This window comes from Mus caroli, chromosome 9 (genome assembly GCF_900094665.2).
Source record: "Mus caroli chromosome 9, CAROLI_EIJ_v1.1, whole genome shotgun sequence".
In the NCBI taxonomy this organism is placed as follows: Eukaryota; Metazoa; Chordata; class Mammalia; order Rodentia; family Muridae; genus Mus; species Mus caroli.
Genome location: NC_034578.1, coordinates 113,294,239 through 113,317,808, shown reverse-complemented (window position 1 = coordinate 113,317,808; position 23,570 = coordinate 113,294,239). Strand labels below are relative to the sequence as shown.

General features: G+C 47.0%; 1 protein-coding gene and 1 long non-coding RNA gene across 3 annotated transcripts in view; both read left to right on the top strand.

The window, feature by feature from the left end:
- The window catches only part of Zcwpw2 (zinc finger CW-type and PWWP domain containing 2), a 159,435-nt gene extending 144,159 nt beyond the window's left edge, over window positions 1-15,276 (top strand). Inside the window, exon 10 of one of the 2 annotated variants that reach the window (XM_029481342.1) lies at window positions 15,244-15,276. The gene's annotated coding sequence lies outside the window, so the exon portion shown is untranslated. Of the gene's footprint in view, window positions 1-7,006; window positions 7,324-15,243 lie in introns of those variants that run through there. The other variant, XM_029481341.1, reaches the window with a different exon arrangement.
- A 127-nt stretch (window positions 15,277-15,403) lies between these two features.
- LOC115031911 overlaps window positions 15,404-23,570 on the top strand; it is a 163,000-nt gene continuing 154,833 nt past the window's right edge. Inside the window, exon 1 of the long non-coding RNA XR_003837547.1 lies at window positions 15,404-15,470. This is a non-coding gene — a long non-coding RNA (uncharacterized LOC115031911). The remainder of the gene's footprint in view (window positions 15,471-23,570) is intronic.

Genomic DNA, 23,570 nt, shown 5'->3' with positions numbered 1-23,570 from the left:
TGTAGTTGTGTTTTTATTATACTCTGGCTTCAAACTGGAGAGCAAAGTGCACAGAGGAAGGACACCCTGAGAAGCAGACAGATGGCCACAACTAGAGACAGCAGCTGCTCATCAGTAGGTGTGTGCAGGCCCCGTGGGATAGCTCAGTGGCTTGCCTCCATCTCTCATGTCCTGAGTTCAATCCCTGTGACACACATGATGGTAGGGAGAACCCACTCCCAAAAGTTATCCCCTGTGCTCTACATGTGTGAAGTGCTATGTGTGTTCCTACACACACACAGGAACACACACACACACACACACACACAGACAGAATAGGTGAGTGTAATGAATTGTTTTAATGAAGGTGTCTCTAAGAATAGCATAGCCTTCCTTCCCCGTTTGGTGGCTTGATATTTCAGTTGTGCACTTAGCTGGCTGGGCAGCCTGAACACATGTGGCTGCTCTCTGAGACACTCTGAGCCGAAAAGAATAACAGCTCCTCACTTAGTAAACAAGGGACCGGGCACTTAGGAAATGTACTTGTGAAAGGTTACTTGTTGTGATAGCTTGGTGAAACAAAAGGTGTAAGTGACCCCAGGATTCACAAGTATCCCGTCCTAGTTTCTAAATAGCGAGCCCTTCCCTCCCTCCCTCCCCCTTTCCCTTATTCCTTCCCTTCCTTTCCTCTCTCATTCCTTCCTCTCTCTCTCTCTCTCTCTCTCTCTCTCTCTCTCTCTCTCTCTCTCTCTCTCTCTCTCTCTCTCTCTCTCTCTCCCCCTCATTTATTGTGACTATGGAGCCTGTGTTTTCAGGTTTTCAGGAGCTATAGCTTTCATGTGGAGGTCAGAGGACACCTTGTGGGAGTTGGTTTTCTCCTCCTGCCCTGTGGATTCCTGGGATGGACCTCTGGTCTTCAGCTTGGTAGCAAGCACCTTCACCCACCGAGTCATCTCACTGCTAGCCCCAGAATAGCCTTTTATCTTTTTTTTTTTTTACTTTTTTTTTCCAAAGAAGAAAATTTCCAAGATGAGATGCAAAGTCATTTTTTTCTGCCTTCACATAAAAGGCTTTTAATATTCATTCTCAAACATTTATTTAGTTCCCACAATGCACAAGATACAGCATTAGGTAGGTCTTCTAAAATAATGCTTATATGAGCAAATGAAAGATGATTTCTGGTTTAAAAGGCCATATTATGAAAATGTATGTTTATTCGGTCCTTGTAATATAAAAGGTAGTCACCGAAGCACCTCCCTCTCGTGCAAGTCTGCCCAGAGTAAAGGAGGGGGACACTGGTGAGAGTTGGGACACTGGTGAGAGCTGAGACACCGAAGAGAACTGGGAGAGCTGGGTCGGAGGCTTCGGCTCTTCCCTGGGGGTGTGAGTTCTGCAGCTGGAGACGCTCACTGCTCATGGTGACTTAGCAGCCACACAGGACCAGGAAGGGGATAAGAAGGCCAGATAGGAAGCAGTTCAGGTTAACCTCTGTGCTTGTTGGTTTTTTGTTGTTTTGGTTTTGTTTTTGTCAACTCAACACGAGTTAGAGTCATTTGAAAAGAGTGAACCCCAATTGAGAAGATTGCCGCCTTGAGTTCTCTGTAGACAAGCCTTGGTGATGACTGCCAGAGGGCCCAGCCTACTGGGGTGATTCCACATCCTGACACGAGGTCCTGGGGTGTGTAAGTGAGCAAGGCTCTTCCATGGCTTGTGCTTCATTCTTGTTCCCCCCACCCCACCCCACCCCACCCCACTCCCCACTTCCCTCGGCGAGGGACTTGAGCTGTGAGGTGAAATAACCCTTTCCTCCCCAAGTTCCTTTTGGTCAGTGTTTGATTACAGCAATAGAAACCCTCCTTGAGACAGCCTCCCAGAATGCCCTGCCACAGGCTATACCAGGCAGGCAAGAAGCTGGGATCTGAACTACAAGAGAGAGGGCAAAAATTGATACAGAATTCCCTCAGGGGAAGCAGCACTTTTTATTTCTGATTTTATTTCTTTTAATGGGTGCAGAAAGTTTAGCATAATTCCCGAGTTCACTCAACTCTCCCGCTCCCGCTCCTGCAGGAGATGTGTCTCATCTCCTTAGGGAACTTGGAACCAAAGCACTGGATTTGCCAGCCTCCTTTTCTTACCTGCTAGAAGCTAGCTGCTGTCATGTCATGCACCCACACTGCTGTGACTAAGTAAACTTGTCTGATTGGCTGGCCCTGGTGTCCAGAAATAGGAAGACCATTTGCCTAGAAACAAAAACTAATGCCCTCTAACCCAGACTCCATGAGTAATAGAGGGATATTTCAGTCCTGCATGGTCTCTGGTTTCATCCCACAGTTTGAGAACTTTGGTAGAGACAGGCGTGATGGGGTACACTTGTAATAACCCTGGCACTTAGGGGAGGCAGAGGCAGGTGATTGCCATCAGCTTGAGACCAGTCTGGAATTAATAGTAGTTTTCCGGCCAGCCAAGGCTAGGTCTGTGTAAGGAGGACCTGTTTCAAAAACAAAAAAAAAAAAAAAAATGCCCAAACCAAACCAAAACACCAAAACCCAAACAACAACACGTAAAACCATGGGAAAGGGAAGGTCTCAGTGTTCTAGCTGAGGCTCGAAAGCTCCAGTTCCAGACCAGCTACCCACAAAGATCATCCTGAGTGTCGTGTCCATCGGGCGCTGGTGCACGCCTCTTCCTGGGTGACACAAGTAGCTGGGCAGCTGTGTATTTACTCCAGAGGAGGGTACTGACAGACTGAAGAGGAGATTTCATTGAAGCCCAGCTTCTAAACCAGGAGTTACTGGGTTTTCATTTGTAAGAAATTTCTCATGTTGGGGTGGGGGGGCTGCTTGACTCGAGTCTCTGTGGAATCTGATGCCGCCACAGCTATTGTTAAGTGCTTATAATACCTCTGAAGTGGAGGTGCCTCCTGAGCCATGTGAGTGCCATAAAATAACACCCTTCCTTGTGAAGAAGTGTTACTGGGTCCCATCTCATGAGAGTCTTGCAGATCTTCAAGATGGTGATGGCCTCTCATCGGACATGTAATAACTCCCCCATGGGTGCTTTACTGGAGCTGCCTGTAGGACCCTAAGGACATCCTCTGGCTGCTGGAGCACTGGGGTGCACTCTTTGCTTTCCTGGTTCTCTGACAGTCATTTTTAGTGTACTCTGTGTCTCTTGCTGGTGGGTGTGGAAGTGTATGTGTATATATGTGTGCTTGTGACTGTGGAGGGCTCAGGACAACCTTGGTTGTAAAAGGGCATGAGGTGGGGTGTGTGTGTGGAATTGGTGGTGATTGTCCAGGGAATTCCTGAATTTAGTCCAAGGCATGAAGAATTGAATCAAGCTGCAGAGAGAGAGAGAGAGAAACTAACAGCTTCACACATTAGAGCTAGAAGAACCTTAAGTCTGGAAGCCCTGAAAACGATGCAGGCTTCTGGTGTTTTATCATGGTCCCTCTTGACACCTTCCCCATGACTACCCATCATTCCCTCTTCCAGTGTCGGCTGGGAACAAGACGCAGCCATCTCAGGAAGCCTGCTTACAGTCTCTTAGTCCACCCATATCCCTCCAGCTGTAGCCCAGCAACACTGTTTCTTCCCTTAGAGACAGGGTCTATTCTGGCTCACTTTACTCTGACTTGACACAAGTCAGAGTCATTTGGGGAGAGGAAACTTCAATTGAAAAAATGTCCTCACCAAATTGTCTGTGGAGAAACATATGCTCTTCCTTTCCTTTCCTTTCCTTCTTCCTTTCCTTTCCTTTCCTTCTTCCTTTCTTCCTTCCTTCCTTCCTTCCTTCCTTCCTTCCTTCCTTCCTTCCTTCCTTCCTTTCTTCCTTTCTTCCTTCCTTTCTTCCTTTCTTCCTTTCTTTCTTTCTTTCTTTCTTTCTTTCTTTCTTTCTTTCTTTCTTTCTTTCTTTCCTTCCTTCCTTTCTTTCTTTCTTTCTTTCTCTCTCTCTTTCTTTCTTTCTCTCTCTCCTTTCTTTCTTTCTTTCTTTCTTTCTCTCTCCTTTCTTTCTTTCTTTCAAGATTTATTTATTTATTTATTTATTTATTTAATGTATTTGAGTACACTGTCGCTGTCTTCAGACACACCAAAAGAGGGCATCGGATTCCACTACAGACAGTTGTGAGCCAACATGTGCTTGCTTGGACTTGAACTCAGGACCTCTGGAAGAGCAATCAGTGCCCTTAACTGCTGAGCCATCTGTCCAGCCCTGGTCCATCTTCTTGATGGGTGTGGGAAGGCCCAGTTCACTCTGGGTGGTGCCATCCCTGGGCTGGTGGTCCTGGAAGCTGTAAGAAAGCAGGCTGACCCGGCCATGAGGCATAAGCCAGTAATCCGTACTCCTCTGTGGCTTCCGTGCCAGCTCCTTCCCTGCTTGAGTTCCTGCCTCAACATCTTCCTCAGCAATGGAGTGTGACCTGAGAATTCTGAGATGAAATAACCCCTTCCGTCCCCCAAGTTGTTTTTGATCATGGCGTTTGATCACAGTAATAGACCCTAAGGTAAGATCTTTCACTGCCTGGCAAGGACCCCCAGGGACCCCCAGCCTCTGTTTCCAGCATTGGCTTTAGACGTTTAAGAGCCACCACCGCAGGCTGCTCTGCAGGGCTCTAGTGGTCAACCTTATGCTTGCAAGACCAGTTCTTTATTGACTGAGCAGTCTCCTCGCCTTTGTTGCTGTTGTTTTAAAGGTGAACTCTACCATCTGCTTTATCCCCGTGTCTCGTGGGCCACAAAGAACCTAGCAAACAAAACCAACATAGTGAAACGTATTTCATAAGTAACAGGGTCCCAAGCTAGGAGGCCCAGACCAGCACTCAGGCCGTAGACGGGATCAGAAGCAAGCACACAGGGAATGCCTGCTCTGTGTCGGTACCAGGAAGCTCCACTAAGCCCACTGAGACAGCTTTGCTCTACACTGCCTGGGCAGGCTGTGACTGCTCTCTGCTCTTCAGACTAAAAGGTCCTGAAAGATCTGATGATGACATAGAAACCAAAGTTTAGAGTCTGTGGGGGTTTAATTTTTAATTTTAATATATCACCATGAGCGCATGCATGTGAGCATGCGTGCCTCTCCCTCCTTCCCCCCACCCCACCCCCGTGTGTGTGTGTGTGTGTGTGTGTGTGTGTGTGTGTGTGTGTGTGTGTGTGTGAAAGACACATATACCACAGTATGCCTGTGGATGTCAGAGGGATGACAACTGTGTGGATCTGGCTCTCACATACAGTATGATAAAGAGTGTTCACTTTAGTTGGGCAGTGGTGGCACACTCCTTTAGTCCCAGCACTTGGGAGGCAGAGGCAGGCAGACTTCTGAGATCAAGGCCAGCCTGGTCTACAGAGTGAGTTCCAGGACAGCCAGGACTACACAGAGAAAAAAAGTGTTTACTTTGGCAGCTGAGCCATCTCCTCAGAACTAAGTCTTTCCTCACTTATTTAACTAGTTAATTAATTTCTGTGGATTCATCTGTGGCAGTCTGAGGACAACTTGCATGAGTGGGTTCTCTCCTTTCACCACGTGGAGCCCAGAGGTGAACTCAGGTTGTCAGGTTTGGTGGCAGGGGCCTTTAGCATCTGAGCCACCTTGAGGGCCTTTCACATCTTCTTTACTCTTCCTTTTGTCTCCTTTATTATTTTTAAGGCGGATTGATGTGAATAATGAGGAAGCCTACGGCACCGGAGAATCAGAGGGCCGGGGTGTGATAGATATTAAGATGAGTATGTGCAAGTCTGGATGCTCTGTGTTGTCTGAGCTCCCAGCATGTCCTCAGGTCAAGCTAAGGACACGGAATCCCCGGAATTTTCTTTCCCGAGGACAACAACCGTGGCCTATTTGTTGGCTTCAGTTGCTATGAAGTGACCGTCCCACCGAAGGGAAGCTGGTGCCCTTAGCTACACAATCCTCTGTAGGAATTACCATGAATCTCCCAATAGCAAATCTTAGCTGGGGATGCACAGAGCTGGGTGAGCCATTTTCCTAGTGTTTGTATCCCTTCCTTGGATGAGCTGGGACTGCTCTGGCTTAGAAGCAGTGTGTATCCTCCTAGTGAGGTGTGCGTGCATGCATGTGCGTGCATGTGTGAGTGTGTGTGTGCGGGTGCTGACTAACACTTCTCATTCTTAAACAGGGGTTGTTTAGTCTTTTTTGTCTATGTCTCATTGCCTGTCTTTCCTTTCCTCTTAACACATCTCATGGTCCCTGTTCCATCAGTTCCACAGATCAGATACTTACAGTCAGACTCATTGTTGAGTACAGTTCTGTTTGAGCTTTTATTCAGTGTTCTCTGGCTTGATGACCTCGCTCATTGTGTGTTTCACCCTCCACGTTGAGGGTAATCCTCATGACCTGGTGTTTACTCCCAACACACACAGCTTTTCCCCCTGTGCACTGAGATGCCTCGGCTCGTGGGCATCTTGATGTCTCCTCTACCCCGAATCCATCTGCAGTCTTTTGTCCTTAAAGCAGTTAATGTGCCCCATGCCTGCTGACGTTTGAAAGGCTGCAAAATCAAAGCCACACAGTTATGAATGCTATGAAAGAGGTTTTGACAACTTTTTGGTGGCATTTAATTCAAGTTACGCTCTTCTCATTCAAAATAATAAGCATAATGTTACTTATTATGCAAATTAGGTGGCAAAGCAGATGTTTTTCATCTTGGTGAATTCAGCGGGGATTAATACATACAAAGCAGGGTAGGACGGGCAAGTGTTCAACCTGGGGACAACATGGGAGAGGCTCTGCAGGAGGAAGGATGGTCACGTCGGAACTGTGTTGTCCAACACACTGGAGCCACTGACCATATATATGAAGCTACTTAAGTGTAAATCAATTAGAAAGAAATCAAATTAAAGTCCAGTTTCTGAGTCACACTAGCCATAACTCATGTACTCACAGCCACATATGGGAGGGAGGCTCCCTACTGAAACTCACAAAGAGCATTTCTGTCATCAAAGAAAGTTCCAGTGGACAGTGATGCTAACCTCAGATGGAATGAGCAATGTTGATAGGATTTTCTTGTCAACAGGAGCATCGCCCACAGGAGTGAGTTCTAGAGGGTCCTGAAGAACTCCAGATCATCAGACTACAGAGACACCTGCACACCCGAGTTTACTGCAGCCCTTGTCACTGTAGCTAAGGTGGAACTAACTTAGTGCCCAGCATCACCGAATACGTAAGGAAAATGTGTATACACTCAATGGAAGTTTTCACACAGTTATATCCTTTGTGGAAAATGAACAAAACAGAGACAATCAGATTAAACGAATTAAACCAGTCTCAGAACAGAAAGACCGATTTTGTATGTTTACCCACATTTCTGGTCCCTGGATTTTATACAATCATAAATAATCATGATTATATAGATTAAGAGCACAAGTGAAGTTAAGTAAGGGAACAGGGGTGAATCAATGAAAGGAGGGGTGAAAAAAGGGACCCTGGGGCCAGGCCGAGTGCTCAGCACACAATATGTGTCAGAAACGAAAAACAATATATACCATAAACATATATGTGGTATATGTAAACTATATATATTGTCTATATGTGTATATATTTAAAGCAATTTTATATATTTACATTTAAAACAATTTTTATATATTGTTTATATATTATAAACAAATATTATCTAAACAATATATAAATATATGTGTGTACAATATTGCTTAATATAATATGTATGTATATAATATATATGTATTAAGGTGTTCTTTGTATTACAGAGTTGTGAGGATTCTGGATGAGGTAGGATCAGGTTGGTGGGTAACGGTTCTCTGTGTCTTCCATTTGCCTGCTGTAGTTGAGCTTCTGAAGGCTTGCAGGCTGGCTGTCTACCAGGGATCCTTGAACTGCAGGTGCTGATTTGAAGGATGCTACAGGGAGGATCCCAAGGCCCAGGGATGCTACAGCGCTTGTCCCTGATTCCCTGGTGCTGTTGATGCCCCAGGTCTGTGAACCACAGTTTGGGCAGCAAGGTTCTCTTAAACCTCTCACCCACAGGGACATCCTCTGTGGTAGCTCAGAAACCTACGCAGAGAGTCCTGAGTCCCCACAGGCTGGTCCACCTCAGCTGGGACTTGTCACATCAAAGTCTTACTGCAGCAAGGAGAAAGTGCTGTCACTGTCACGTCACCAGAAAGCAAAGGGGGTGGGAGAGAAAGGGGTGACCTGTCAGAAAACACTGTGAGCAGGCTAATTTGCACCTGTGCTAATTGGGCTGGAAGTCGCTCTCATTTACCTTCCCAGTCATTCCATCTCTTCAGATTAAGGAAGAATTAGGAAAAAAGAAAAGAAAAAAAAAAGACTCTGGAGAAAGGGCGGCTCCATGGAAACACAATTTGCATACGTAACCATTCAGTCTATGGAGATGCTGTTCATCTCCGTCTGCACAACTGGAATTACCTGGGGAAACTTTTAACATCACCAGGTTTCATTTTGCCCTCAGATTTTTATTTCACTGATTAATGGGGAAAAAACAGTATTTTTTTGACACCTTCACAATGACTCTAACATGCAGCCATAGAGAACCTTTAATCACAGTAATGGCCCTGGAACCGGCAGGTGCATCACAACGTTGCCCTGTGACAAGGCACAGTGCAGCACTCTGTCCTCTTTCATTTCTGATAGAGGGGAGCTTAGCATAGCTAAGAAGATCCCAGCTGCTATTTCTAGTCCATGAAGGCACAATTCTAAGTTGTGAGTATGCCTGGTTACCACCTAAAGGCTTAAAAACGGCCCATGTACCACATATGGAATTGTACCTTTATAATACAGGCACTTGGGAGTGTTTGAGGCTAGCCTGGGCTACATAAAACTCTGGTCTAAAAACAAACAGAACAGCCTCACCCCCTACCTACCTTTGCTTCCATTTGCACCTCCAAACAGCCTGAATTTTCGGCCGTTCAGTCTTTATGAACTGAAGCCTGTAAAGGTTTCCCGTGTGGTGTGGGTGTGAAAACTGCTTCTGGATATAAGTCCTTAAGGTTGGAACACAACAAGCACAGGGGCCACATGGACGAGTTGTAGCGTTCTCTAGGTGATTTTTGTATGCAGAAAGTCCCTGCATCAACAATTCAGAGGCAGGGGAAGTACTTCCTACCCAAACATGAGGACCCGAGTTTGGACCCCTAAATAAAAGCCAGGCATGGTGGCACAGTATATAATTCCAGTAAGGGTGTGAGTTAGAGGGCAGACATAGGCTGATCTGGGGCCTTGCTGTCCAGACAGTGTAGCCAAAATGTCAATCGATGAGTTCTGGGTTCCAAGTCCATTAATAGATGCTTAAAACAGAGAGAGGAACACCATTTACCAACTTCTGACGTATACACACGTGTGCATGCGTTTGTGGGAGGCCCAGGCAGGAGGACTGAAAGTTTGAAGCTAACGAACCTACATACCAAATCCTAAATGAGTCACAGAGAGACTCTGCCTTAAAAACTGAAAAGATCAGCTGGTTGGTTTATGTACATGTGCACTTCAAAGACATTCATTAGTGATTTCTGATATTCCCTAAAACCACTGGGCTCCATAACTTAGTGCAAATTTATTTCAAATTATTGAGGTTTTGCTAGATGTTTCTTTACACAGACACAAACTTGTCCTTGTTGGCCTGTATCTCAAGACTGTGGTAGTCCCAGCAGAGAGAGACTGGGGTTTCCAGTCTCAAGGAGAAGGGCACAGGTGACCAAACGTGTCACATGTCTGCAGAAGGCTCCTTATTCAGGACACGTTGCTCTTAGGCTAGTGTCTCTTGATTTTAGAAGAGTCCATACTTCTTTCTCAATCACCCGAACTATGAAACATGGCTCTGCTCTTCATTCAGGAAGCTTTCAAGTACGCAGGGAGGCCTGTGGGGAGGGACAGGGAGTGTGAGACAGAGAATGCCGTGAGAAGAGGAGGAGTCACCCTGCGTTTTACATATTTTTATCATATGTGTGTCTGAGTGAGTGTGTCTGTGCATGTGTATATGTGTCTGTGTGTGTGTCTCTCTCTGTGCATAAGTGTGTTGGTGTATGTGTGTGTGGTCTGTGTATGTGTCTATGTGTCTGTGTATAAGTGTGTGTTGTCTGTGTGAGTGTGTCTGTATGTATGTCTGTGTATGTGTATATCTGTCTGTGTGCTTCTTGTGTGTGTCTCAGTGTATGTGTGTGTGTTTCTGTGTGTGTCTCTGTGTGTATGTGTGCGTGTCTGTGTGTATGTGTATATATGTTGATGACCTTCTGTGTGCCTGTGCACTTCTGTGTGTGTATGTATGTGTGTGTGTACACATGCTTGTGTATAATACTGTGCATAAAGGGGTCAGAAGACCATTTTGGCAGTTGGTGTACTTCCATGGCTGGATTCCTAGGATCACCCTCAGTCACCAGGCCTTCGAGGCATGCAGTTTTACCCATGGAACATCTCACAGCACCACTTTGAGACTTCCCAATGAGTGTTTTCTAGGTAGTCTGGGAGAATGACTGTGCACGCCACATATAAGTAGGGAAGAGCCACAGGACAGACATGGTGGACATTTTCCTTAAACCCATTGTCTGTAGGGATCGCCTGCAGGTCTTGTTAGATGCGAACTCTGAGTGACAGGCTTGCTATGGCATGGCCCAAGAACCCATTTCCTTCAATCTCCTGGAGGCTCAGGTTGGTTGCTCTCGGTTTCCTGACTACTGTTTGAGGCACAAGAGTCTGGACCAACTAATTCAGAGGACATTCTGTAGTTTTAGTGAGTCACGAAAAGATCAAATGTTCAGGTGTCAGTCAGAAGAAGGTACATTTTGTTAAGTGATGATCCACGAATCCTAGTCTTCCGAGAGAGACAGCAAAAGGTCGAAAGCCCTCAGACTCACTGTTAATGGGCTGTTACCAGGCATGTAACGTGTCACTTCAGGCAACACGAAGCACTATACACACCTCAGATGACTAGTAGGGCAAAATTTTCTAAATGTTGCAAGCTGTTTGCAGCCTTGGAGTAGCAATTTACATGCATAATTAGGTGCAATCAACAGTTCTGAAATGTAATATATTTTCCGAGTCCGTATTTACTTATGACAGATGCTAAAAGACATACATGCCCCCCAAATAATTACAGGGGCAAGAGAAAGAAAATAATATTTGCATAGGACAATAGGAGCCTTTAAAAAGCACATGCCTAAATTTAGAAAAAAATTAGTTGCAGTATTTTATCTTTCTTTCTTATTTAATCTTCATCTGAGCCTTGAAAAAAGTTCACAAACACATTTTGGAAGTAACAAGCATGGAAGAATATTAACTTAACAGTTCTCCCGGCTCCTGTCTGAACTGACATGTGATTTGTATTTCTGCAGTACAGAAGGAAAAATCTGTCAGATTCAAAAGTTCCTCGCACAACAACGACGCCAAGCGCCTTGCAGAGAAATCAAGTGGCGATAACTTGTGTTTACTTCCTTGGTTCCTTGGGAACCAAGGTCCTCAGATCCACGGTCAGGGAGACTGTCTTAGTCAGGGTTTCTATTCCTGCACAAACATCATGACCAAGAAGCAAGTTGGGGAGGAAAGGGTTTATTCGGCTTACACTTCCATACTGCTGTTCATCACCAAAGGAAGTAAGGACTGGAACTCAAGCAGGTCAGAAAGCAGGAGCTGTTGCAGAGGCCATGGAGGGATGTTCTTTACTGGCTTGCTTCCTCTGGCTTGCTCAGCCTGCTCTCTTATAGAACCCAAGACTACCAGCCCAGAGATGGTACCACCCACAAGNGGCCTTTCCCCCTTGATCACTAATTGAGAAAATGCCTTACAGTTGGATCTCATGGAGGCATTCCCTCAACTGAAGCTCCTTTCTCTGTGATAACTCCAGCTGTGTCAAGTTGACACAAGACTATCCAGTACAGAGACTCTCCGTCCTCCCCCTGCTCCTGGCTCAACAGACAGGGCCGAGTGCTGTGTGATTGTCTAAGCACATTACACAGTTAATCTAATTTACCTTAATAAGACCCCTGTAAGAACTCTTGGTTTATTAGTGGGTGCTGGAGAGGAAGTGGGGGTAAGGAACACCCACAGAGGAACATAGCTCTGCTTTCTTCATTTCTTTTTTAAAATTTTGCAATAAATATTTTGGAAGTGGGGGATAGGTATGCCACAGCAAATGTTGGGGTGTCAGAGGACAGCTCTCTGGGGGTCTGTCTCACCACACTTTGGGGACCAGGTGTGCATTACTGGGATTGGCAGGGGGAAAGTTTACTCACAGAGCCTTTGTGCAGGCCTCAGCCTCACTATCTAGACTCATTCATACCAACCCTCGGGGTCATGACGTCATTTAAAAGTCGAGCGCATCAGGATAAGCAAGCTCATTGTGTCATCTGGTGAGTTCTCAGTCTAGAAAATAAACTTGAAATGGAGCTTTTAGAAATAACGAAAATAAAAACCCAACAATGGAGATTTGGCAAAGCCATCCTCCAGACCCTCTGCTTTCTAGGAGCCTGTCCCGGTGTAACTTAGCCATCGGACTTACGTGCCCTGGTGTGAGAAAGTTGTGTCAGGCACGGCAGAGCAGCTGGGTGGGCAGTGCAGCTACCCAGTTCCGTCAGGCACACATGATATAGTCTACACTGTGTGCTGAGGGAAAGGCCACTCTACTAGAAAACACATGGGCAATTCATTTATCTTCTGATGAATAGGGGGCATTTTAGAACTCAAAACCAAGAACAAATGACTAACGTTAAACAGGTTCTTCAAAACTTCCTTCTCCAGGGTCGCTCTCAGATGTGCAAAGTTGCTGATGCAGGTCCCACAACACACGCCCTAAGCTACTCTCAGACCAAGTGGAAACCAGTAGTCACTCTGCTCACTCAGAAATGGGTCAGAGTGACTCGGCCTGACTTAGGACCCTGTTTATCTCTTTCCCTGGGAATGTAAGCTTGCTAGCAAAGGGACCTTTGTCTAAGTCTTCATTGTGACCCACCTTTCATGTCCAGAGAAGATCACCGGATCTCTGAAGTGGCAGCTCACAGACTCTTTCCATAGTCCCAGTGTCCCTAAGCCCAGAGCTGTCCTTCCAGCAGCCCCTGCATAGGCAGCCGGCTGGACAGAGCACCCCCACACTACCTTTGACACTGTCCAGTCTCTGTAAGAACACTGGAGCAGTTGGGCTGTGTATTGATGTTAACCATGGATGCTACAAAAGATGCCATTCCCCCTTTAGGGGGCCTTCTTCCAGGTAGAACCTCCAATCCACCTCTAACAACCTACAGAAGGGCAGGAAGATACCAACTTCAACACAAGCCTGGGTGAACTCTCGACCCTGCTTACCTGTAGCTGTTCTGACTGGGGGCAGGGAGGAGGCTTCCTTGGTCATCTCTCTCTACAGAATGTCTGTGATTTGAAGGCTAGGGTTGGTGCCAATTACAGTTTGGCCTTTATCTGCTACAGCCTTGCCACACCCCCTTTCTGGCTTTGTAATGAGCTGAGCTTGGAGCTGCTAACCCTCTCTGGTGTTACAGATTTGACCCAGTAAAAGGTTTCTGCCAAGGGCTCCTTCTCACCCACCTGTGATCTTTATCATGATTGGAGTGAGTCTTGTCAGTAATGTCCAGAGGAGACAGCAACAGTCAGGGGCAGCCTGTCCTCCTCCATTACAAGGCAGCTGCTGAGTTTGGTGTGAGAGAAGCGGAGAGGATGGTGGGTAGCCGCATGCAGAGACCTCCAAGAGAGCTGAAGACAGGGATGTGGCCACTTGCTGGAACAACTCCAGGAGCTTCTGCTCTCTGAAGGCAAGAGTCTGGAATCTGCTCTGGAGTCTTACCCCTACCTGCAGGTGCTCCCAGACCCTCCCCACACCCAAGGTGGGTGAGTTCCAACATGCCAAGCGTAAATACTCAAGGCCCAGGGTCAGGCCACTGGAATGAAAGCCAAGGGAAGTAGGCCTCCCCACCTGAGCACCTCCAGTTCTTAGGACTTGGAAATAGAAGCCAAGTCTATTGGCTCAACCTATGAGTTTTTTGGCACTTTGGGGCTCAGAACCACTGACACTATCCCAGCAACTCTTAAGTTCTATGTGAACAGCACCGAATTGATAAGCCTGGCTGACAGGGAGTCCAATTTAAGGCTGTCCAGGTGCATTCTTGCCAACTCTGTATTTACAGAGCACTTCACTGCCTGCCCCTAGCTCGCCTCTTATAAAATATGCCCAGCTTGCTTGAGAGAACTGGCCACTTGGGAGAGCAGGCGCCCAGCTGGCGCACGCCCACCCCAGGGCACATTGCAGTAAAAGCCTGGCAGCTACATACACCCCACTTCTCTTCCTCCTTCATTGACCCTCCAAGGCAAACCTTGGTGCCAAACTCAGCGCAATGAGGCTGGTCAGGATGAGCCCCACCCCTGCCCAGTTTTAACCTGTGATGTGCCCAAGACAAGGACGGTCTTGTAAGGTCTGTTTCCTGCCTGGAATTTGATCCTGGCTGCTTCTGTGCTCTGGGTCTCTAGTAGAGGGCTGCACTCCTGTCCAGAGCCATCAGCATCAGGGCAGACAGGGGATACTGGACTCTGGGAGACACATGCAGGCATTCAGGGAGACACTCTTGGTGGCTAGAGGAGGGCAAACCAGGGTCAGGAGGTGGTAGTTACCTGGGATTGGAGTGGTCCCTTCAGCCACTCTTACCCCTTTCCTAGTGTTCCCTGATATCCTCATGCATAGGTTGGAACACCCCTCCTTTCTTTGGTTCCTCTGCTCTGGGAAAGGGGCGACAGATAAGGTTGCTGCTTGGTCAGCGGGCTGGGGGTGTGAGATCTCTCTCACTTACACCTGACATTCCCTATCCCTGTCAGTGCTGCCAGGCAAACCCGGCCCATCTGGTTTGTTCTTCCAGTAACTTTGTTCAAAAGGTTGGAAGGGAGGTGAAACACCCAAGGGGGTGGGGCGGGAGACGCCGGCTGATCGAGGATCTCGGATCTGGGATCGAGGATAAGGAGAACAAGTCCCTGGGGCTGTCCCCAGGGCTGGTTGGGGCGCGCGGCTGGGAGGCGCCCTGCCACCGCCAGGATGCGCTCGGTGTAGCGGGACTGCCGGGGGGCGCCTGAAGGCCAGCGCTCCAAGGACACGCGGCCACCCGCTCCTCACGGGCTCCCGGGCCCAGACGCCCCGCAGCGCCGGAGCCGAGCCGCGGGGAGTGCGGGCGAAGGGTGGCAGGAGGGAGGGCGCGCGCGAGGCGGCCCCTCCTCGGCGAGCCATGCGTGCCACGGGCCGCTGAGGAGCCGCCGGGCGCCGCTGCCAAGTCTCCGCTCCGCTTTTGTCTTGCCCTCCAGTGAATGGGAAGATGGAGATGGATGTGGAGGGAGTTTCTCCGCGCCCGGAGCCCATCCCCCGCTCCCAGGGGGCTGGCGGAGCCTGCCAGGCGCCGCCACAACCGCCCCAGCCCCAGCCGCAGCCCCAGCAGCAGCTGGCTCAGGATGAAGTGCCCGGCGAGAGTGCGGGTGCTGAGGACAGCGACGATCCGGAGGCGAGACCCAACGGCGAGAGGGGGGAGAGCAAGGTAAGGTCCGCGGTGTGGCCGCCGTGACATCTTTTGAACCAGACGGAGAAGGACTAGTAGTGGCCGTCTCTTTAACCCCTCCGTTCCCAACCCCCTTACCTCGTTTGTGTGGGGGGTGGGGTGGCAGATTGGAGAAGGCGTGGGATTTAAAGGAATCCACGCCGGTAGTGAGTTTCTCAACTGGAAGGCGTGTGCAGAAAGAAGTCTGCTCTGGTTTCGGTGTTCAGTGATGTGTGCAGGGGAAGTCGTGGTACACGCGATGCGAGGAGGCTGAGGGCAGGGCTGAAGCCGCGGGCGGGGCAGAGCTGAGACTCGCCTTTAGATGCTGTGGGTCTAAGGGAAGGGTGCCTTAAGACCTGGCAAGTGGCTTCCTAGACTCTTGGAGGGGAGGTGACATGCACCTACTGATGGGAGCAAAGTTTGGCTTGTTTCAGATTGGACAGCCTTGCTTCCCGGAGCTCGAGGCTGGAGGTGGTCCTTCTCAGCGGGCACCCTCCTCTCCAGGAGGGCAGGGACCCAGTGCCTGGCGGCAGATGAACCCTGGGAGTCCTTTGCAGCCCTGCTGTGTCATTGTAGACCAGGGGAGACCTGCGCCTGACTGTGTGGAGTTCTTTAGGTAATTGAATTCAAGTAAGAAATGGTTGAGATGTCATTCTCTGGTGCTGATGTTTCGTCTGCTGAGAAAATTGTACAGTAGGGGAAATGGCACTGAAGACGATGCTTCGGCAGTATCCAGAGAGTTCCGTGTCTGATCTTTCGGCCTCTGCCCACGCTCCTGAGTTGAGTTTGGTGGAAGCTAGTTGTTTAGTTCCATAGGTATCAAGCGCGCACGTGTTTGTTAAAGCATTTTGAAAGCAACTGATAATATTGGGGGAAAGTTGGTTCAGCAAATCAGAATATTGGAACCCAAGAAGAGTCAATGTACTTTATTTCCACGTTGTCTCAAGGAAGCGTCCAGGCAGATAGGCACTTCTGTTAGGTGGAAGCAGCCACAGCTCCCGTAATGCTCCTCCTTGGGAACACCTTGATTTCCTTTGGACCTTTGCTAAAACACCAGTAGATTAAACACATAGCTGGTGCATGCTGGGATCGCATGGAGTGTTGCTGTTCTCCGTCAGCAGACGGATCCTTAAGTTTGGCTTTGCAAATGCTTAAAATTGTTTCTGCATTTTGAAACCAGAGGTAAGAATCGGGGTTGTTGTTTATCTACAAAAAATCAATATTGTTATTTAAATGGTAAGCTACACAGGAGTTGGTATCTGAACACACTCCAAATCAGACCAGAACGGGGTACCTTTACAAGTGGATACAAGATTTACGTTGTGGAAACTATATGAATTTTAATAGTCTGATATCCCCAGCCTTCCAGTCGATCTTGATTTCATGAATATTTAATCCTGTCACGGCTGCATATTTACTACTTGAAAGCCTGTGCCCAGTTTTATGAAAACACCCTAACCGAGCGTCATATTACCTAATTGAACTTTAAGTCTCCTCTGCAAAATTGGTGAGGAGGGTAATTAAAATCTACAGCCGGGGCTGCCTTCACCATGGTGTGGGTTCCTCTGCCCCGAGCGTGAGAAACTCCTGCCATCAGCAAAAAGATCTGTTCGTGTTTGTTTCCCTCTGCTGCACCATATAGCCAGCCCGCTGTGAGGAGCAAGGGAAGAGGAGAGCAGTGCTCTAGAAATGTGCACCAGGCAAGGAGAGGACTGAAAGCCAGTTGATTACATTTACTTAATTAGTGTGTTCAGATAATTGAGTATCCCCGCGATGTGATTTGCTGCATGTCTGCCTACTTTTTTTTTTTGAGGTAAAAACAAAATACTGCTCCCTCCCCCTTTTCCAGGTGTTTGTCTTAAATTATGTGGCTTCCTTCTCTGAACCTAGAAATGAGCTGTGCTAGCCTTGGCTCATCTTCGTGGTCCTCCTCACTAGCCGTTCTGAGAGTCGGAGGGCGACTGTTATGTTTCAAACCTTAATGACTGCCTTTGCTTTTGATGAATATGAAGGCAAATTAATTTTGTTTTTCTTAGCAAATTCTGGTTTTGAGTAGAAAGACCTATTGGTGTCCTAGTAAATTATTCTACTTGAATGTAAATGGAAGAAACCTTGGACGGTATGGCCTGTAGTCTATGAGGCTGCTGGGGTAAGTCGGGTAGAACTCCACGTCGGACTTAGAAGCTGTTGTGTTCAATGCAGTGTGCCAGAATTTAATGTTTTCTTTGCGTTCAGGAGAATAATTGGAATTTAAAAACATTCTTTACTTAACTCTTCCTCCATGCAACGACACCACTAATAAGATGTAAGTGGGCACAGCCTTGGAAATACAGCTTTGAAGGAGCAATGAAAGTTGTTTCTGTTAGCTTGCTTTTGGTTTCTTTGGAGATAGGGTCTTACGTAGCCGAGGTTTGCCTTAAGTTCACTATGTAGTAGAGGGTGACCTTGGACTCCGGATCTCCTGCCTCCATCCATCAAATGCCAGGATTGCATGTGTGCGCCACCACGCTTGGCTCATTGACCGCGTTTTGATTCTGCCTCGGGGCTGTGCTTTATTCTTGGATAATTTACCTTCATTGTTTTAATGAAAAAGTAACATGGGGGATGATCCCTAATTAGCCATGTATTGTTGGATGTAAAAGTCATATATCATATGTCATCATAGTCTCTGAAATAGGGGTTAGAATACTGAGGTATGTGTGTGACACAACATGTGTGTGTGTGTGGACTTTCAGGAGTTTCTCCTGCTACCCTGTGACTTCTGGGAACCCAACTCAGCTTGTCTGGATTGGCACAACTACCTTTATTCACGAAGCCAGCCATCTCGCTGGCCTTAATTTTGTCTTTTTCGTTTTTTTGGTTTGTTTGTTTGTTTGTTTGTTTGTTTTTTTAATCTCAGAGTTCCCTCGTGGTTCTAGGCGGTCTCCCCTGTAGGATTGCTTGCTACCTGGTCCCTGCAGCTGCTCAGGAAGGAAGTCTCACAGGAGCTCCACAAGTCAGAGCAGACCCTAAATCTCCCACCTAGCTGCTCCCTCTACTCTCTCATGGAGCCTTTACTAGAGGCAGTCTCCTGTCTCGGTACCCATCAGAACTGTGGTATTTTCTCACCTGTTAGTCTAAGGCCTTCTTCCTCATGCCTGAAGAGGTTCTAAACTGGGCAGATCTCTTTTGTTCTAGTCTTAAGGCCAAAGATTAAAAATATTCTGTAAGTTAGAGACCCGCAAGTCCTTGAAAGCGGCCCTTGAGTTGAATGCGCCTGACGCCAAAACATCCTCACCAAAATTCCCAAGGGCACCGAGCATCTTTTCCCGGATTTTAAAAGTCTTTAGAAATGTTCCTCTTGTACCAGATAACTCTGTAGTTGTTGTTTATGAAACTTTGAAAAAAAAAACCTTATTTGTATAATGTATTGTTTTTTTACCCCCTGTGTTAAAAAGTTACTCATACAAATGTGTACATCTTTCTCCTGATCCCATATGGGTAACGGGGATATTTCTTCGTTCCTCTTCGTCCTCTTCACAGCATCCTCTTATTTTCTGCCTCTACCCCCTTGCTTCACCTCCAGGTATGAGGTGGCATGAGATAACTCCTTGTTTTGCTCCATTCTGACAAAGGTCTTGGTGAGCAGTTTCAAGTTGTGACCCTTCTTATGACCTTGGCCTAGAGGTTCTCAGAGCCCTGCTGCCAGTAGCAGTTGGCGGATGAAAGTTAGTCCACTCCTCCCTTCAATGACATCCTACTAGCAACACAGTCTGAACAGCATGCTTCAGGACGCTCTTGTAAGGAGAATCTATTATCCTGTTGGTCATTTGGATTTTTTTTAAATCTTCCAATTTGTAATTATTTTAGACTTTCGGGAAAGTTTTAAAAGTAGAGTGTCATATAAACATTTTGCTCAGACTCCTCTAGTTTTAATATTTTAATATATAGTTTTGGTATTCCATAAAATATGGGCGATGCACATCACAGTGAAGAAAGTACCTTTTGAATAATTATGAGATTGTCGCTAAGGTCCGGGCAAGTGAGTGAGCACTGCATCAGTCAGTATTATATCCTATCCTCACAGACTCGGAGGATTTCCTTGCATCCTAAAGCCCAGAGAGGACTTCTAAGGGTCAAGTTAACTGCCTGCCTGCTTTCTGCTCTCTCTGGTAAGATGGAGCAGCTTGCCAAGTGCAGAGTACCTCAGGTGTGATGAATCCCACGAGTGGCAAGACTTTGGCAAGGCCAGAGTGGTGTGGACTGTAGGGAGTGAGGCCCTTGCTTTTCACTGTAATCCAAAAGACGCTTCTGCTTTGGTTATCTCAAGGAGCAAGTCAGGGGGAATGCTGGTGAATTAAGGCAGCCTCGTAGGCACTTGACCCTCGAGTGACATTTTGGCACGAGAAACCAGAAGCCTTTAAATGGTTTTACTATTAGCCAGACTCTGATTTCTGGCCCAGAAGTGGAAAACCGCCTTTATCGGTATTGTTTGAGAAGTCAGAGAGGCTTGAGTTGGGTCTTGGCTCCAGCCTTGCCTTACTTCTAACTTACAGTAGGGCCTTAACCTCCCACCTCCTGACCTTTGCATCTTCAAAGGGGGTACTGTGATGATAGTGTCAACCACCAATGGTTATTGTATGGTTTGAATGATAAAAGCCACCCCAAATTTTGACTCACAACTTCCTAGGTGACAATAGTCAGTGTTGTTAATAATAGTTTGATCAATATAATTACTGGGGTCCAAAGTTTGAAAAGGGAAGATGAGCTGAGACTTTAAGGTTCCCTTACCCGAGGACTCTGGGGAAGGTGACAGCACAGACAGACACATTATTTAACAGTCAAACAAAGCTGGTACCCTTTTGACCTGCTTTTGTCTTTTGGGCCATGTGGTATGTGGTAACTGAAGCGTGTTAGCTTTCACCGTCAACTTGATACAACCTAGGCTTGCCTGTTAGAAGAGTCTTACTGAGCAACTTCCTAGGTCAGGGTAGGTTTGTGTGTGTGCCTTGGGGAGGGCAGATTGTCTTGACTGGTAACTGATCTAGGACAGTGCAGCCTTTGTGGGCAGCAGCATTCCCTAGGCAGTGGGTCCTGAACAGTATTAGAACAGAGCTACCAGAGAGCAAGCAAGGATGTACTCTTGACTGTGGATGTGATGTGACTGACTGCTTTGAGTTCCTGCTTTGGTCATCCCCAAATAATGGGCATGAAATTGTCAACCATACAGATTCTCCTCTCGGGATGGCTTGTGTCAGGGTGTCCGTCACAGCTACAGAACAGATACTAGTTCTGGTATCTGGGTATTTTTGTGGTAGGTAAGCCCTCATGTGTCAATAGCTGCTTCTCTAACCTGGTGCCAGGGCCCAGCTGGGACGGAGTTTCTGAGTTTAGACTCAGGGCTGTATGCCACATGCCAATACATCTGGTGAATTTCTCTGCAAGTATACGTCTTCGGAAGAATAGGTAGCAAAATTTTTAGGCTTATAAATTAATAGCTTAATAATTTTTAAAAATGTTAAAGTTCTTTGGGTGCAGTCAAGAGAAATAAATACTCGGTTGGAGCAAAAATGTGCTGGGCTGTAAGGTAATCAGAAAATCAGAAAAAAAAATGATAAACTGTGTTTGGCTAAATTGAGTTGATCTTTTGTGTGCACTGGAAAATGATGGAAGACATCCCAGGAGCACTGGCGGGAAATAACCTGGCCTTGCGTTTATGCCATTGCATGCCATGACAAAAGTACCCAAGAGAAACCCAAGGGCCGGGATGTGTTTCAGCTCACAGTTTCAGACGTGTCCATTTGTCATGGCAGACAAAGGCGTGGCAGAACAGTTCAGCCATGGTGGCCAGGAAGTAGAGAAAGGGGAAAATCAAGATGGTACCACCGAATGCACGATCACTACAGACACATCCCAGTGACCCACTTTCTTCAAAGGCCCCGTTCACTACCACCCTAAAGTGCCGCCACATTACAAGTCCCTGACGAGTGGCCTCACAGGCACACACTGTTTCCTTTGAGTAATCACTTGGTTCCTAGAAAATCCTGAGATGCTTTTATTAGTCCAAGGGAATAGATATTAGTGGACAAAACATTATTATTTTTCTCCTAGAAAGAGAACGAGGGAGAAAAGGAGCAAGGGTGTGATTCATTAGGGAATATCAAACTTCCAGTAACGTTGTACTCCCTGTTCCTTAAAAAGAAACAGAAATGCAGCTTCTTGCTTACATATACACAAGGAGAAGGTGTTTGATCCTTTTAGTGAGGCTGCCTGTATGTGTGTGCATTTGTTTGCATGTGTGTGTGTGTGTGTGTGTGTGTGTGTGTGTGTGTGTGCGTGTGAGTGTGTGTGAGTGTGTGTGTGCCAGTCCAGAGGAAGAATTATGAGCCCTCTTGTATCTCTCACTTTCCACCGAACTCCCTTAAGACTGCATTTCACACTGGACCTGAAACCCCATTCTGACGAGGCTGTCTGGCCAGTAGGCTCTTGGCATTTGTCTATCTCTGCCTGTGAATGCTGGAGTTACAGGCATGTGCAGATAAGGCTGTCTTTTGTGGGTGCTAGGGATTTGAACCCAGGTCCTGATGCTTACATGCCTGTGCATGTGCACGTGTGTTTTCATAAGGAGTGTATATATGCAGCTAGTACTTTTATCCAGTGAACCATCTCCCCAGCCCAGTCCTTTCTTAGTTCTTAATGTTACTGAATTAGGAAGCTGGGTTGGAAGGTGTGGCTTGCTGGGCTTGTTCCTCTGCCCTTCTTTCCTCCATGTTCACAGGGGAAAACATCGACATCCCCTGACCAGTGCTTTAGCAAAATATAGAGCCTATGCTTGCCACCTCTGACCTAGGACAAACTCTCGGATGGTCTGAGTTAAAGCCCTTTTCTTCTTAGGGAGTTCTAGCCTTGTGGGTTCTGAGTGGTTATATGAAGAGCTCAGGGTCTGCTTCACGTTTAGAATTATTAAGGCTTTTTTTTTTAACTTGTAAACTGAGATTAGCACATACATCTGTTGAACAGATTATCTGAGAATGAGTGCGGTTCCTACCTAATCAGTTCAAATATAGACCTTTAATGGTACATGTGTCCACTGAAATTTAGCTTGGTTTTGTCGGCTGGAAAATTAAACCAAATTGATTATTTGTTTCAGTACCTAAACTGACCAGAGTTCTAGCATGGGCAGTGTTAGTTCTCAGGTGTGTGTGTGTGTGTGTGTGTGTGTGCTTGGAGGTCCGAGGACAACTTCAGTGTCAGGGGTCAGTCCTCAGCCACCACATTGCTTTAGATAGGGTCTTGCTAGTCTCTACTGCGTAAGGCAGGCCATCTACCCACCATCTCCTGCTCCCTCCTGCCCCCCAGAGCCACAGGATTATATAGACTTTGGTGCTACACATCTAGTTTTTAAGTGGGTTCTCGGGATTTGAACTCAGGTCCTCACACTTGTACCCTCGGCTGCTCATTCTTGGACATGCAGTCATCGTGGCTGGCTCGCAGCAAGTGCTCAGTAACTAGTGGTTCTGCCAATGTCTGTTCTGTTGGTCTATACGGGGCAGTTCTATTAGACAACAGGACTGAAGTCACAGATGTGGGATTTGAAGGTCAGTGGAGGCCGGGGACAGTTATAAGGTAGCGGACCTATAAGACAGGAGGACGTGTCCCATAGAGAAGGAAGGGCACTGCTCCCCGGGACTCAGAGTAGGAAGGCAGAGGAAGAACTTTGCAGGAGACCTGTCTTGAAAAACAAACAAAAAACCAAAAACAACAAAAAAACTAAACTAAACCAAACCAACCAACCAACCAAACAAACAAACAAAAAAAACAAACAAAAAAAGAAGAAGAAGAATGCAGAGCTTCTAGGTTGAAAGACAAATCGTAGTGCCCAAATGAGGTTCGCATAATTGGGAAGTCCACACAAATCCTCAGAAAAGGCAGCACCTGTCTTTGGGATCTGCTGCCCTCTTCTGGCCTCTGTGGGCACAGCACACACATAGTGCAGAGCCATCCGGGCTGGCAAAACACTTGAACTCATAAAATATAAAAATAAAATAAAACAAATAAACCCTTTAAAATGTGCCCTGTGAAAGCCGGGTGTGGTGGCGCACGCCTTTAATCCCAGCACTC